The sequence below is a fragment of the Muscardinus avellanarius genome, assembly GCF_963383645.1.
Source record: "Muscardinus avellanarius genome assembly, chromosome: X".
Classification (NCBI taxonomy): Eukaryota; Metazoa; Chordata; class Mammalia; order Rodentia; family Gliridae; genus Muscardinus; species Muscardinus avellanarius.
The window spans coordinates 81,529,952-81,544,651 of NC_137792.1; positions in this window are offsets into that span (position 1 = coordinate 81,529,952).

The following is a 14,700-nucleotide window of genomic DNA, read 5'->3' on the forward strand; positions in this document are numbered from 1 at the left end:
CAGTTCACAGCTTGGAGCATGGCTTCCAGGATGGAGTTGACCCCCTAACTCAGTCCCTGAGCTAAGCACAATTTGCACAGCTCTTTGTGGCAGCTCTGAGCCTACAGCCATTATGACAGGTCTTCTCATTGCCTGCAACTTGGACCCATTCCAGTAGCTTACACTCTGTCTGCTTTGTTTCAGAGTCCCTGCCATCAGTGGAGGGTAGGACCTGCCCCCACCACCCAAGCCTGGGTTTTCTAAAGCCACGGTTGTCAAAAGCATCCCTGTGCAAATTTCTTTGTTCATAATAGTGGCATTCAAGTTGAATTGTGCATGAAATTGTCTTGCTAAAAAAGTGGCTTTCTCTATATAAAAGGGGGCAAGAGAAATTGAAGGATCTGATTAGTTAATAAGAATTCTGAGTAGTGAAATTCCAAATTAGCATAAAACAATTTCTTGTTCAGAACACGTGCAGCACCAGAGCAAAAGAATTCTTTTCTTTCCCTTATTTTTTGTTAAAGCATTTAGTTCTAAAATAGTATAATCACAATAAGACATTCCAATGTGTGAATTACAGTATATTAAGTCATGACTAACTGCATTCATTTGCATTCAGAGTTTTTTAACATCTGTGTGGTAATTATCCTAATCCAATTTGTTATGCAGAATACAATCAATGTTATATATGTTAGTGTTTAGGGCTCTACACAATTTCCTTCAATAAAAGGGAATGAAATACAAAGGTAGCTCAGGTGGAGAGACGAGCACATCTTTTATAGATATCAGGCTCCCTTTCTGATCTCCAAAATTAGCTGGGGAGGGGGGAGTGAAGATCTAGCAAATTTAATTATCATTTTAAAAAGAAGGCCCAAGAAAGAGAGAAAAAGTGATCCAGAGCTCTCATTCATGAGAATAAGCCAGAGGAGTCGACCCTGTTTCAAAATAAAGAATAAAAAATAAGACTGGGGTGTGTAGCTCGGAGGTAGAATGCCCTTGGGTTCCATCCTTAGTACCGCAAAAAAAAAAAAAAAAAAATCCTCAGGAAGAAGATTTTCTAACAGGCTGTGGCTTTCAGAAGATGCCAGGAATAACATCCTGACCTTGCCTGGAAATGAACCAATGAGCCTGTGTTCTGCTCACATAGTGCTATTTCAGTAAGGGTTGCATCTTACCTGGGAGTCAGGGATTAGCTTTAAAACTTTTGTTTTTCTGTCCTTTTAGGAAAAAAGACAGAACTCTACCTAACATCTCTCAGAAATTCCCATGAAACTGGAGCAGAACCAAAGTATCTCAACCAGGTTCAGACATAGGCAAAGAAAGCAGTAATCCATGTCTCCCTCCCTCTCCTCCTCCTCCCTCTGGAAAGACATGTGTATAGGCACACACTGAACCCGGTGGCCCCTTCAAAGATGTCAGAATGTACTGCTTTGGGGAATTTCTTTTTTCTTTTCTTTTTTTTTTCTTTTTTTTTGCGGTATTGAGAATGGAACCCAGGGGCATTGCACCTCCGAGCTACACCCCCAGCCCTACTTTTTAGTCTTTTTTTTTAATCTTTTTAAACAGGGTATTACTCAGTTGTGAAGGGCCTCTGCAAAACGTGGTCCTCTGGTCTCCACCTCCTGAATGCTGGGATTACAAGCATGTGCCACCATGCCCGGCTGCATTTCATCATTTAACTGCTGGATTTATTCCCTTTTTTTTTAAATGCCAGTCTTCCTTATCAACAATGCAAACTTACAAAGCAATACTTGACTAGCCCCTTTTAAGAGAGTATGGTAGGAAGAGAGTGGATAGGAAGCAGGAGTACCAAGTATCTGAGGGGAAAACAGGGGCCCCAAAGGGGTAAAAAGGGCTTGAGAAGCAAAGGTGGAAGTTTTACAATGTTCACTTACTTTGCCATTTTGATGAATATGCAGGTCAGGTTCCAGGGCCCTCCATGGGTTCTGGGGAAAGGGAGCAAAGGAACTGCCTGATGCCCTAACCCTAACCTCCCCCTGTTTCTCCTCCCTAAACTATCCTCTCCCCAACAGCCAAATCCCATTCTCTCTTTATTGCCCTTTTGGTTAATCCTATGGCCCTAAACCTGACTGATGATGATAGAGCTGGGGCTTCCCAGATGATTCCAATCAGCAGCTCCATTTGGCAAACATTGGCATCAACTTTGCTTTCCCACCAGCTGTACCTGCCAGGCATGATGAGCAAAGTGATGACCCAGAAGACTAGGCCTGACAAAGGCTCCTTTCCTGATCACAGTTCACTCCAGTTCCTGTAAGTCCTCTTCTGGACCAGTTCTCATCCTCAGCCCTGTCCTTGGCCTATGTTTAGCAAAGAATCCTGTTGAGTGGGTTTAACAAAAATACCCCCAACCCTAGATGTCTGATTGCCCTTGATATTGGATCAAATTCCTCATCCCCACCCTGGATATTTAAGTCCCAGGCCTGCCTTTAATAAGAATCCTGCTAAGCCAGTTTAGAATGAATCTTCCTCCTCTTGATGTCTAATCAAACTACCCTTAGTAAGTTGCCATTCACTGATCACCTTACTCTGTTCTTTGGCTATAAATCTCCACTTGTCCTTGTTGTATCCAAATGTGGCTTCAGTTTCTGTCTCCTATTGTAATAATCTTGAATAAAGTTTTCCTTACCATTGTGAAAACTGTCAGGACATTTTTTTCTCTAATAGGGTCTTTGGAGAAATCACCTCTGCCAGTCACTAGAGCTTCAATTAAGTAGTTAGCCAACTACTTAATTGTTTAACCAAGACTTTTTCCAGCACATTACTAGACGCTTTCAGATGCATTAGAGTAGGTAGCCAGTTATCTGGTGTTCCAGTCAGGTCCTATTCAAACACTTCCTTGCACAGAAAGTTTGAGACCTCTCTCAGACTCCATCACCTCACCATATTAACATGGAGATGACATTGCAGTCCTTCCTATCTCTGAGAAAATGGGTGACAGTGAATTGAGATCAAGGATTTGAAAATGCTCTAAGAATTGCAGTTGGCCATTCAGGCATAGGAGCTGTGATTACTCTTCTGATGGGCCTGTGAGGCATGCTGAAAAGGTTTTATAATGACAACACACACGAGGGCAACATGTTGCTTCCAGAAATAGCAACAAGTAGAGAAAAATAGCATTGAAAAACACAGGCTGTCCAAGTTACCTCTCACTCAGGGCCTAGGTGCTTGGTGTGATAAATAGCTTCTACCACCACCCTCCCACCTTCTGTTGATATGGCAGCAAAGCACCTGCTATATCAACCACAGATGCCAAGACATAACTACAAAAAATACTCAATAGCCTCCCCTTCTCTTTTTGAAAGCTTGTTATCATTCTTCAAATCCTGGCCCTGTTGTGCCCTGAGAAACATCTCTTTAGGGGAGGTACTGTACTTCCAACCTTCTTTCCTGAATTTGAACCTGAAGACAGGGGCACAGGTTAAGGATAAAACTAAGTGAATTGTGTCTGGCATATTTGCAGCTTTTCAGCAAACCACTCCCATCTTGTGCAAATGTCCCTACACTGCCCTTGTTTGGGGTACCTAAGAGGAAATTGGGTGATACTATGCCTCCCTGGCCTGATATGCTTGCTAACAAGTAAATAGCATCCATTCCCCGTGAAAGGGAAGAGACACAGAGGAGATTTATTTTAGGGATAACACAGTGTAAAGCCTTGTGGATCTTCCCCCAAACTGCCATGTAGATAGCTACCTGCTATGTTAGGCTTTGTGAGGCTTCTGATAACTCACAAAACAATCCCTTGTGGTAATCAATGTCAATCAATGGTCAGCTTGTCCCAGTCTGGGGGAATTTTGTGGTACTACCTATAAATCAGTGTTACAAAAAGAAGCCTGCAGACTTCTATGACATTTATTTGGAAGCTCCTTTATTGCTTTTCTACCTCTCCAGGTAACACATCAAATTGATCTGCTAAAGGTTATTGATCTGCTAAAGGTTATTGATCTGCTAAAGGTTAAAGAAGTAGCAAAAGGCTAACAGACAGCACACTCTTGGCACCTTTCCTTTCCTTGCAATCACTTGCAACTTCCAGAAGGGACCTGCAGACTTAATAAAGAATCCGGAGCAAAGGCTCTTGAGCCATTAAAGTCTCAGTAGGGGCCTGAGATCAGAGAGGCAGTGGTGAGGTGGTTAGTATATGAAGCTTACACCAGAATTTAAAACTTGATTTTCAGAGGGCCAGAAATGCTACCCTGTCCATCAACCAAGCTGAAAAAAAAGAGGACAGAAAAGTGGAAAGAAAAATGAGTTGAGATCAACTCAAGAACAAAGGAAGATATATTCAGATTATCTTCTGAGTGGGCCATACCATGTAAATGCCTTTTAACTTTGTTAGAAAATTTTCTGCTATTACTTCCTTGAAGAGATTGTTGATCCCTTTGGTTTCACTTTATTTTCCCTCCTCTATGCCAATTATTCTTAGGTTAGCTCTCTTAAAATGGGCCCATATTTCTTCAATATCAGATTCCTACTGTCGGATATTTTTTTCTAGATTAGAAACTATGCGTTCATTTTTGGATTGCTCATCTTCTAAGAGCGAGATTCTGTTCTCCATGTGTTCTAATCGGTTGTTTGTGCTTTGAATTGAGGCCTTTACTTCATTAATTGCATCCTTTATCTCTTTTTGGCTCTCTCTGAGTTCTTTTCGAAGCACCTCTATTATTTCTACAGTTATTTTCCTGATTTGATCTTCTAGAAATCTCTGATTTTCTGTTTTATCGGGTTCTGATGTTGTGGGGTTGTGGGCATTTATTACTCCAGTATTATTCCTCTTTCCCATGATTTCGGAAGTTTGTGCCTTCTCTGGGTTCTTCCCTTGGGTCACTATGACTTCACTTAAGGTGTTCTGGATAGGGAAGAATTTAGCTCTAGGCTTTTATTTAACTCCAATTGTTTATATATCTGCCTTTAGAATAGTACTACACTGTTTCAATTATTGTAGCTTTATATGGTTTGAAATCAGAAAATATATATCTTCTAGCTTTGTTCTTTTTCAAGATCGTTTTGGGTACCTAGAGTCCATATTCCATATTAGGATAGATTTTTTTCTGAAAAATAAATATATAAATATATGATAGTTTCACCTAAAAAATAGAAAAAAAATATTCTCTGGTAAGAAAGAAAGCAAAAAGAAATATTGAAATGTTATCTTTAAGTCATCAAAAGCTTGGTATCAGACAAATGAAACTGTTATGTGAGATTATCATTTTTAATTTTAGATAAATTGCCATAATACTAGATGTCAACTACTAAGCCAAGCATGGGAGGGAGGGATAGGGAGAGAATGGGGTGGGGATTGGGTAGGGGCTGACTGGGAAAAGTGTGCATGTATGTCTACAAAAGTATGTATCCTACTATGATGTATGAATACAGTGCACCAATAAAAATAAATAAATAAATTTAAAAAAAAACTTTGTTAGAGTCTCACCTCACACTGTAAAATAGAGCTCTGTGTGTTGATAGAAGCATTGTATATATGCACTGTTAGAAGTAAATTTTTATGGTATCATTAAAAAAAGACACATATCTGAAAGCAGCAAGGCAAATTTTACTTTTTGCAAAAAGAGATCCCGCCATCCGTAAGTCTTATGTGTAAGAACAACATGGAGAAAACTTGTTGGGTATTTATTTTCAGCGCGGGACTTCTGTGCTGTGCTCCAATTGGTGGGAACATAGCCTCACAATCTTTATGCCATTGGTTGAAGGGAATGCCGGGGAAAAGGTTGGAACTCATAGCTTCCAGGAAATGCTATCTTTATAAAAATATAATCACATGTAAAGTTACACAGTGGCAGTATTTTTTTCACAATGGCAGTTTTACATCATGGAGTTCAAATCAAACTATTTCTTTGACAGAAAAGATTTAATTTTCACATGCACTATGTCATACACTAGCCATGAGCCACATGTGGCTGCTAAGCACTAGAAACGGTGGCTGGTATAAATTTCTTCTTTTTTTTGCGTTACTAGGGATGGAACACAGGGGAAATCTACCCCCGAGTGACACCCCCAGCCCTATTTTTTATTCTTTTTGGTGGTACTGGGGTTCCTGGAAGCCCTTCTACCTCCGGGCTACGCTCCCAGACCTATTTTTACATTTTTATTTGGAAACTGGGTCTCCTAAACCAGCGCCCACGGCTGGCTTCGAACCTGCGCAATCCTCCTGTCTCTGCCTCCCAAGCGCGGGGATTATAAACGTGCACCACCACGCCCGGCATATTCTTTATTTTGAAACAGGGTCTCACTAAGTTACAAAGGACCCCACTAAGTAGCTGAGTCTGTCCGGAAACCACAATCCTCCTGTCTCAGCCTCTCAAATGCTGGGATTACAAGCGTGTGCCACCAAGCCTGGCTCTCTGAATTTTTAATTTTACTTCATTTACATGTAAATAGCCTCATGTGGCTAGTAGCTGTGCTATGAACCAGCACAGGTCTAGAGTTACTCCCTTCTCTCTGTTTAAATCCCAGCTCTGCCTAGCACTAGCTAGAAAACAACTTAGTTGAACCTCTCTGTCTCAGTTTATCCATCTGTGAAATGGAAATAATATGGGTCCTCACAGGATTGTTGTGAGAATTATGTGTGTGTAGATAGTGATTAGAGAAGTGTCTGGCATTTAATAAGTGGTATAGATTTTTTTTCTTTTAGAGCTCATTAGAGCAATAATTGCTAGGCACTGTGCAGTCTCTATAGAGGAAGAGCCCCCTCCCTGCTATAGAGATATCAGGTAGAAGTTGTACACTCTTCTTAAGCTGGACTTCAAGAATGATACTGTTCAAATTTTTGTTCTGCTTGTGGAAGGCTGAGAGCATTGTGTGAGTGTGGCAGAGTACCCAATAGAGTGTGCAACCCTCACTGCTGTCTGCACCTATATCTTCCCCACAAGCACACAGAACATTCCTTCTTGGGAACACTGCATCTTTTCATGCTCATCTAGTTGCAGGCACGGTAATTCCCAAAGTCAGAGGTCACCATCCTTAGCAGTTTGAGAGACAACAAATTATCATAACAGCTTGGAAGTCAATAGCCATGGAAATCTGAAATATAATCCTGGCCTAGACACTAAAAGAAATGAGGTTCAGCAAGAGACTTCGATGAGCCTCAGTTTCTCCATCTGTAAAGACAGTAAGTTAATTCCTATCTTCTAAGATTGGTGTGATGACCAAAGGAAATATATAAGCAAAGCACTCAGCACTGTGCCTGGAAGCTGCTGGTTTTATCATCCATATGATGTGGTAGAAGGAGAACCATGGTAGGTATATGGGTGAGTGGAGTTATTTCACAATCCATCATCAACTCTCTGAGCTCAGATGGGGATAAGGAAACTTCTGCCCTAGTGTCCTGAAAAGCAGAAACCAATTGCAAAACCAGAGCTAAAGCCCAGTCACACTGCCTCCTAGACCCAGGCTAGGCATACCACAGAGATTTTCAAAAGGGCCTGCTGGCTGCTAGTTTCTGATGGTATTCTAAAGTATTTTTTCATCAATCACTCTCAATGTAGGAAACAGAAGTATAAGTTACTTCATTAAAAGCACTCATACATAACTGAATACATTTACATAATAAGCAGACAATTGAGACTCTAATCTTTCTATTTTATATACAGCCATAATCATTACTTTACTCAGCATCAGAATACTTGTTAAACACTCAGATGCTACAGAGAATTCTCAAATCTTTGCTGCTGGCTTTATCATCCATATGATGTGTTAGGTGAAATTTGAAAGTGTCCCCATTCACACACTGGACACAGTCCCCCTCCGCATGCCTTGAACCCCGGTGACTGTGTGCAAGTGTTCCGGAGCTCACTGAAGTGGACCCTAATCATAGAAAAAGATACTAATGTAGATTTTTCTGCCTAACTTTTGGGATATCTGATTAGCTGAGTATCACATACAGGAAGTAGGTCTCTATTGTTTTATGTACTGTGCTGTTTTGAAAGTGGGGCGACGAGGGGAGACTAAAAATTTCTAGAGCTCTGAGCAGAAGAATAACTATTTGAGGATTCATCTCCATCTTAACGTGTAAGAAAGGTCAGTAATGTGGTTTTGTAGATTAAAAGAAAGAAATGTCTAAGAGAAACCTGGCCTTCTTACAGCATTGTTGCCTCAAGTCAGCCCTCAATTCAACACCACTACTTGAAAAGTAACTCCAATTCAAAAACCCAGTCAATTCCAGACCAGAAAAAGAGGATATGGAAATACTAAAGACCAGTATCACTCAGGAACATAAAGAAAATATGCCTCCAAAAATATTACCAAATCACATTCAGCAATACATAAAAAAGGATGACACCTCATGACCAAGTATTGTTTAGCCCAGAAACATAAGACTGATCAAAAATCTAAAAGCAGTCTATGAGGCGAACATGATAACCACTACAAGACTCTTGCTTGCCACAGCAATAAGACAAGAAAAGGAAATCAAAGGAATTCAAATAGGAAGAGAGGAGCTAAAACTATCCTTATTTGCAAATGACATAATTCTTTATCTAGAAGATCCAATTCAGCAAAGTTGCAGGATACAAAATCAACATAAAGAAATCAGATGCTTTTCTTTATGCCAACAATGACTCCACAACAAAAGAAATAAAGAAAACTATTCCATTTACTATAACCTCTAAACCAATAAAATATCTACGAATAAACCTAATCAAAGATGTAAAAGACCTCTACAGATAAAACTAAAAAACATTAAAGAAATAAATTGAAGAAGACCTTGGAAGATGGAAAGATCTCCCTTGCTCATGGATAGGGAGAATTAATATCATTAAAATGGCCATTCTTCCAAAAGTGATCTATAGATTCAGTGCAATCCCCATTAAAATAACAACATTTCTCATAGACCTGGAAAAATCCGTTATGAATTTTGTATGGAGGAAGAAAAGACCCAGAATAGCCAAAGCAATTCTCAGGAACAAGAACCAGGCAGGAGACATCACAATCCCAAACTTCAAATTATACTATAGAGCAATAGTAGTAAAAACAGCATGGTATTGGCACAGCTATAGGCAGACTGACCAGTGGAATAGAATAGAAGATACAGAGACAATCCCACACACCTATAGTCAATTGATCTTTGATAAAGGGGCCAAACTCATATGCTGGAGAAAAGACAGACTTTTCAACAAATGGTTCTGGGAGAACTGGCTATCCATTTGTAGAAAGTTGGATCTGAATCCTTACTTCTCACCATGAACAGGAATCAACTCGAGATGGATCAAAGACTTAGAAATTAGACCAGAGACTATTAAGTTATTAGAGAAAGGTATAGAATCTACACTCCAACATATAGGTACAGGGAGTAACTTTCTCAATAAGACTTCCAAAGCGCAGGAAATTAAAGCAAGAATTAACAAGTGGGATCTCTTCAAACTAAAAAGTTTCTCCTCATCAAAGGAAACTATCAAGAACCTAAAGAGGAAGCCTACAGAATGGGAAAGGATCTTTACCAGCCACCATTCTGATAGGGGGCTAATATCCAGAATATACAAAGAGCTCAAAAGACTCTACAAAAGCCGGGCGTGGTGGCACACACTTGTAATCCCCACGCTTGGGAGGCTGAGACAGGAGGATCGCACAGGTTCGAAGCCAGCCTCAGCTACTTAGTGAGGCTCTTGATGAGACCCTGTTTCCAAATAAAATATAAAATAGGTCTGGGAGTATAACCTGGAGGTAGAAAGCCTCTGGGTTCCACCCCTGTACCACAAAAAAAAAAAAAGACTCTACAATAGCAAAACAAATAACCCAATCAAGAAATGGGCAACTGAAATGAATAGACATTTCACAAAAGAAGAGATACAAATGGCCAATAGATACATGAAAAGATATTCAACATCACTAGCCATCAGGGAGATGCAAATCAAAACAATGCTGAGATTCCATCTAAGCCCAATCAGAGTGGCAAACACAAAGAAATCAAACAACAACAATTGCTGGTGAGGATGTGGGGAAAGAGGAACTCTTTTACACTGTTGGTGGGAGTGCAGAGTAGTTTAGCCACTATGGAGATCAGTATGGATATTCCTTAGAAAACTGGGAATAGATCCACCATTTGATCCAGCTATACCACTTCTGGGTATCTTTCCAAAGGGCTTGAAATCAGAGAACTACATTAACATATGCATACCCATGTTCATAGCAGCACAGTTTGTAATAGTCAAAATATGGAACCTACCTAGATCTCCATCAACAGATGAATGGATTGCAAAAATATGGAAAACACACACAATGGAATTCTATTCAGCTATAAAGAAGAATAAAATAATAGCATTTGCAAGAAGATGGAAGGAACTGGAGAACATTATGTTAAGTGAGATTAGTCCAGCACAGAAAGAGAAGGGACATATGTTTTCTCTAATATGCCCAAGCTAGGGAGTAGTGGTAATACCAGAGGGATTCCAGATGATGGAAGGGAAATCTCAGCAAAGCTTGAATGGAAAGATAGGACAGGAAGAAAGCTGAGGTTGTTCAATGGAAGAGCTACATACAAATATGTGTAATAGTATAAATATAACATGGTTAACCTGGACACTTTCTAATGGGAGGGGGAAGGGAAATGTAGGGAGAAGGGCATGAAGCACCATCTAAATGTACACCACTTTCAATATGTTCCACTTATAAAAATAAATAAATAAATAAATTTAAAAATAAAAGCAGTCTGTATAATTTACCATATCATCAGACTGAAAAATAAAAACTATATGACCATCTTAAAAGATGCAAAAAAGCATTTGACAAAATGAAGATCCAAATGTGACTTTTAAAAAAGACTCTCAAGAAACGAGAAATAGAAGAGAACATCCTCAACCTGATAAAGGGTATCTATGAAAAACCCACAGCTAATATCAAACTTATGATAAAAGACTGAAAGCTTTCTCCCTAAGGTCAGGAACAAGACAAGAATATCTGTTCTTACCATTTCTGTTCAATATTGTACTAGCAGTTTTGGCCAGGGCAATCAAGCAATGAAAAATAAAGAAAAGACATAAATATGGACAAGGAAGAAATAAAATTTTATTAACATATATCATAATCCCCTACAAAGAAAATTCCTGAATATATATACAAAAAGCTACTAGAGGGCTGGAGATGTGGTTCAGTGGTAGAGCACTTATCTAGCATGTATGTGGCACTGAGTTCAATCCCTGGCACCAAAAAGGAAAATAAGCTACTAGAACTAATAAGTGACTTTAACAAAGTTATAGAATACAAGGTCAATATACAAAAATCAATTACATACCAATCAGATTGGATTCAACAAACTACCATTAATACCAACAATAGCATGATAAAACATTACCATTATTACCAATGATAGCATAATAAAAATTAAATAATTAGGCATAAATCTAATAAAATATGTGCAAGATATGAATGCCGAAAGCTATAAGATATTGATGAAATGAAAAAGACTCAAATAAATGGAAAGGCACAGATTGTTCATTGGTTAAACACTAAATAGGATTACAATGTCAGTTCTTCCCAAATTGATCTGGAGATTCAACATAATTTCAATCAAAATGCCAATAGGCTTCTTTGGAGAAATTGACAAGCCAATTTAAAAATTTATATGGAAATCAAAGCTCATAAAACAGCCAAGACAATTTTTCTGCTTCTGTGGTACTGGGGATGGAACCCAAGAGTGTTCTAACTCTGAGCTAAAACACCCACCCGGACTTCTGGGAAGATGGTGACCGAGAAAAGCGGGGCTTAAGAGCCCCGTTAACAACCAATCTCCATTACCACAAAATCAGCGCCTTTCATAGCCAGAAAACACCATCACCAGAGAAACAAAAAAATCACCAGGATCCAGAGAGGAGGGGAACTCAGAATGGAGCTCAGAGCCACAGAGGAGATACGCCGGCTTCATGCCCGAGGATGCGGCAGCAGGGCCTTACTGCCAGCGGCAGCAGCGAGTTCACCAGATGGCTAAGGCTACAGACCAACGCACTCAACAGCCCACCAGGCTCCAGAGAGAAGCGGCGGACAGTGAGCCGAGGGACTCAGAGCGGAGCTCAAAACCAGAGAAGAAATATGCCAGACTCACGGCCGAGGGCATGGCAGTGGCACCATATTGCCACCGGCAGCAGCAGCAGCGAATTCACCGAGTCTACTACAGCTCCAACTGCGTACTTAACAACAGTGAGTCAAACTGCGGGCCCCAAAGGAGAGATTCCAGTACTGCATTCTCAGGGACTTGACCCAGTGTGGGAGTGGCAGTGGCAGAGATATCACACCATAGGAGAACACCCAACCTGGCACTCCCCATAGTCTAAAGCAGCCTCTATCGACTCCCTGGGTCAGAGACTCTGTGACACAACCCAGTAAAGGAGTAGTGGGGTCTGAGATACCACAAGTCGAGATCCAGAGCACCTTAAGTGAAGTCGTAGTGACCCAAGGGAAGAACACAGAGAAGGCACAAACTTCCAAAATCATGGGAAAGAGGAATAACAATGGAGCAAGGAATGCCCACAACCCCACAACATCAGAACCTGATAAAACAGATTCAGAGATTTCTAGAAGATCAAATCAGGAAAATAACTGTAGAAATAATAGAGGTGTTGCGAAAAGAATTCAGAGAGAGCCAAAGAGAGATAAAGGATGCAATTAATGAAGTAAAGGCCTCAATTCAAAGTACAAACAACCGATTAGACCACATGGAGAACAGAATCTTGCTCTTAGAAGATGATCATTCCAAAAATGAACACATAGTTTCTAATCTAGAAAAAATATCCAACAGCAGGAATCTGACATTGAAGAAATATGGGCCCATTTTAAGAGAGCTAACCTAAGAATAATTGGAATAGAGGAGGGAAAAGAAAGTGAAACCAAAGGGATCAACAATCTCTTCAAGGAAGTAATAGCAGAAAATTTTCCAAACATAGAGCAAGAGGTTGATACACAGATCCAGGAAACTTATAGAACTCCCTTTAGACAGGATCGGAGAAGAGGATCCCCACGCCACATAATTGTCAAAATGACCAATGTGGAAGCCAAGCAGAGAATCTTAAAGGCAACAAAAGCAAAGGGCCAAGTGACATTCAGAGGCAAGCCAATTAGAATCACTCCAGACTTCCCAAACCAAGTCATGAGAGCCAGAAGGGCTTGGAGTAACATATTCCAAACTCTGAAAGAAAACAACTTCCAGCCAAAAGTTTCCTACCCAGCAAAACTTTCTATCAAATTAGATGGGGAAATAAGAAGCTTCCATGACAAACAGAAACTGAAGGAATTTATGTCTTCAAAACCAGCGCTAGAGAAAATACTCAAAAAGATTAACTACAAAGAAGAAATAGGTAACACACACCAGAACCAGAGAAACAAGATTTTCCATCCAACAGACAACTAAGATTGGTTATCTGTGGAGATTCATTATTTATGTTAGTCTTTTACCTATCTCTAAATTGTATTGTTTGCCTTTATTGTTGTTAATTTTTAGGATGTCTAGTTGGAATATTAATATACCTTCACATATAGCATTTGGAAATATTTTATCCCATTCTATCAGTAACTGTTAACTCTGTTTACATTGTCTTTTGATATACAATATATTTTTTTTGTTGTTTTTAGGGAGTTTGTATACTCTTCTGTTGCCTGTGCCATTGAAATAATATCCAAGAAATCACTGCCAATTTCATTGTTGTGAGGTTTTATGACCCAGATTCTCTTCTAAAAGTTTATAGTCTTAAGATTTATATTTAGGTCTTTTATCTATTTTGAGTTAATATTTGTATATGGAATTAGGTAAGGGTCCAATTTTATTCTTTTCCATGTAAGTATTATTTTTCAACAATATTTAGTTAAAAGATTATTATTCCCACCACCAAATGTTCGTGGAAACCTTGTCAAAAATAACTTGACAAAGAATACCAGAGGGACTCCAGATATTGAAGGGGAAATACTAGCTAAGTTTGGATGGTAAGATAGGAGAGGAGGAAGGCCGGTCTCGATTAATAAGGGTCTACACTTGAACATGTGTAAAATTATGAATAAGACATGGTTAACCTGGACAACCATTGGTGTGTGTGTGGGGGGAAATGTGGGCGGGGGGGAGGGCACCAAATATAGTGTAAATGTATACTATTTATGTTCAATAAAAAAATTGTTATATTAAAAAAAAAATAACTTGACAATATAGGGAAGAATTTAGCTCTAGGCTTTTATTTAACTCCAATGGTTTATATATCTGCCTTTAGAATAGTACTACACTGTTTCAATTATTGTAGCTTTATATGGTTTGAAATCAGAAAATATATATCCTCTAGCTTTGTTCTTTTTCAAGATTGTTTTGGGTATCTAGAGTCCGTATTCCATATTAGGATAGATTTTTTTTCTGAAAAATAAATATATAAATATATGATAGTTTCACCTAAAAAAGAAAAAAAATATTCTCTGGTAAGAAAGAAAGCAAAAAGAAATATTGAAATGTTTTCATGTAATTTTAATTTTTCAACATTATTTAGTTAAAAGATTATTATTTCCACCACCAAATGTTCGTGGAAACCTTGTCAAGTATAACTTGACAATATATGGAAGAATTTAGCTCTAGGCTTTTATTTAGCTCCAATAGTTTATATATCTGCCTTTAGAACAGTACTACACTGTTTCAATTATTGTAGCTTTATATGGTTTGAAATCAGAAAATATACATCTCCTAACTTTGTTCTTTTTCTAGATCGTTTTGGGTATCTAGAATCCATATTC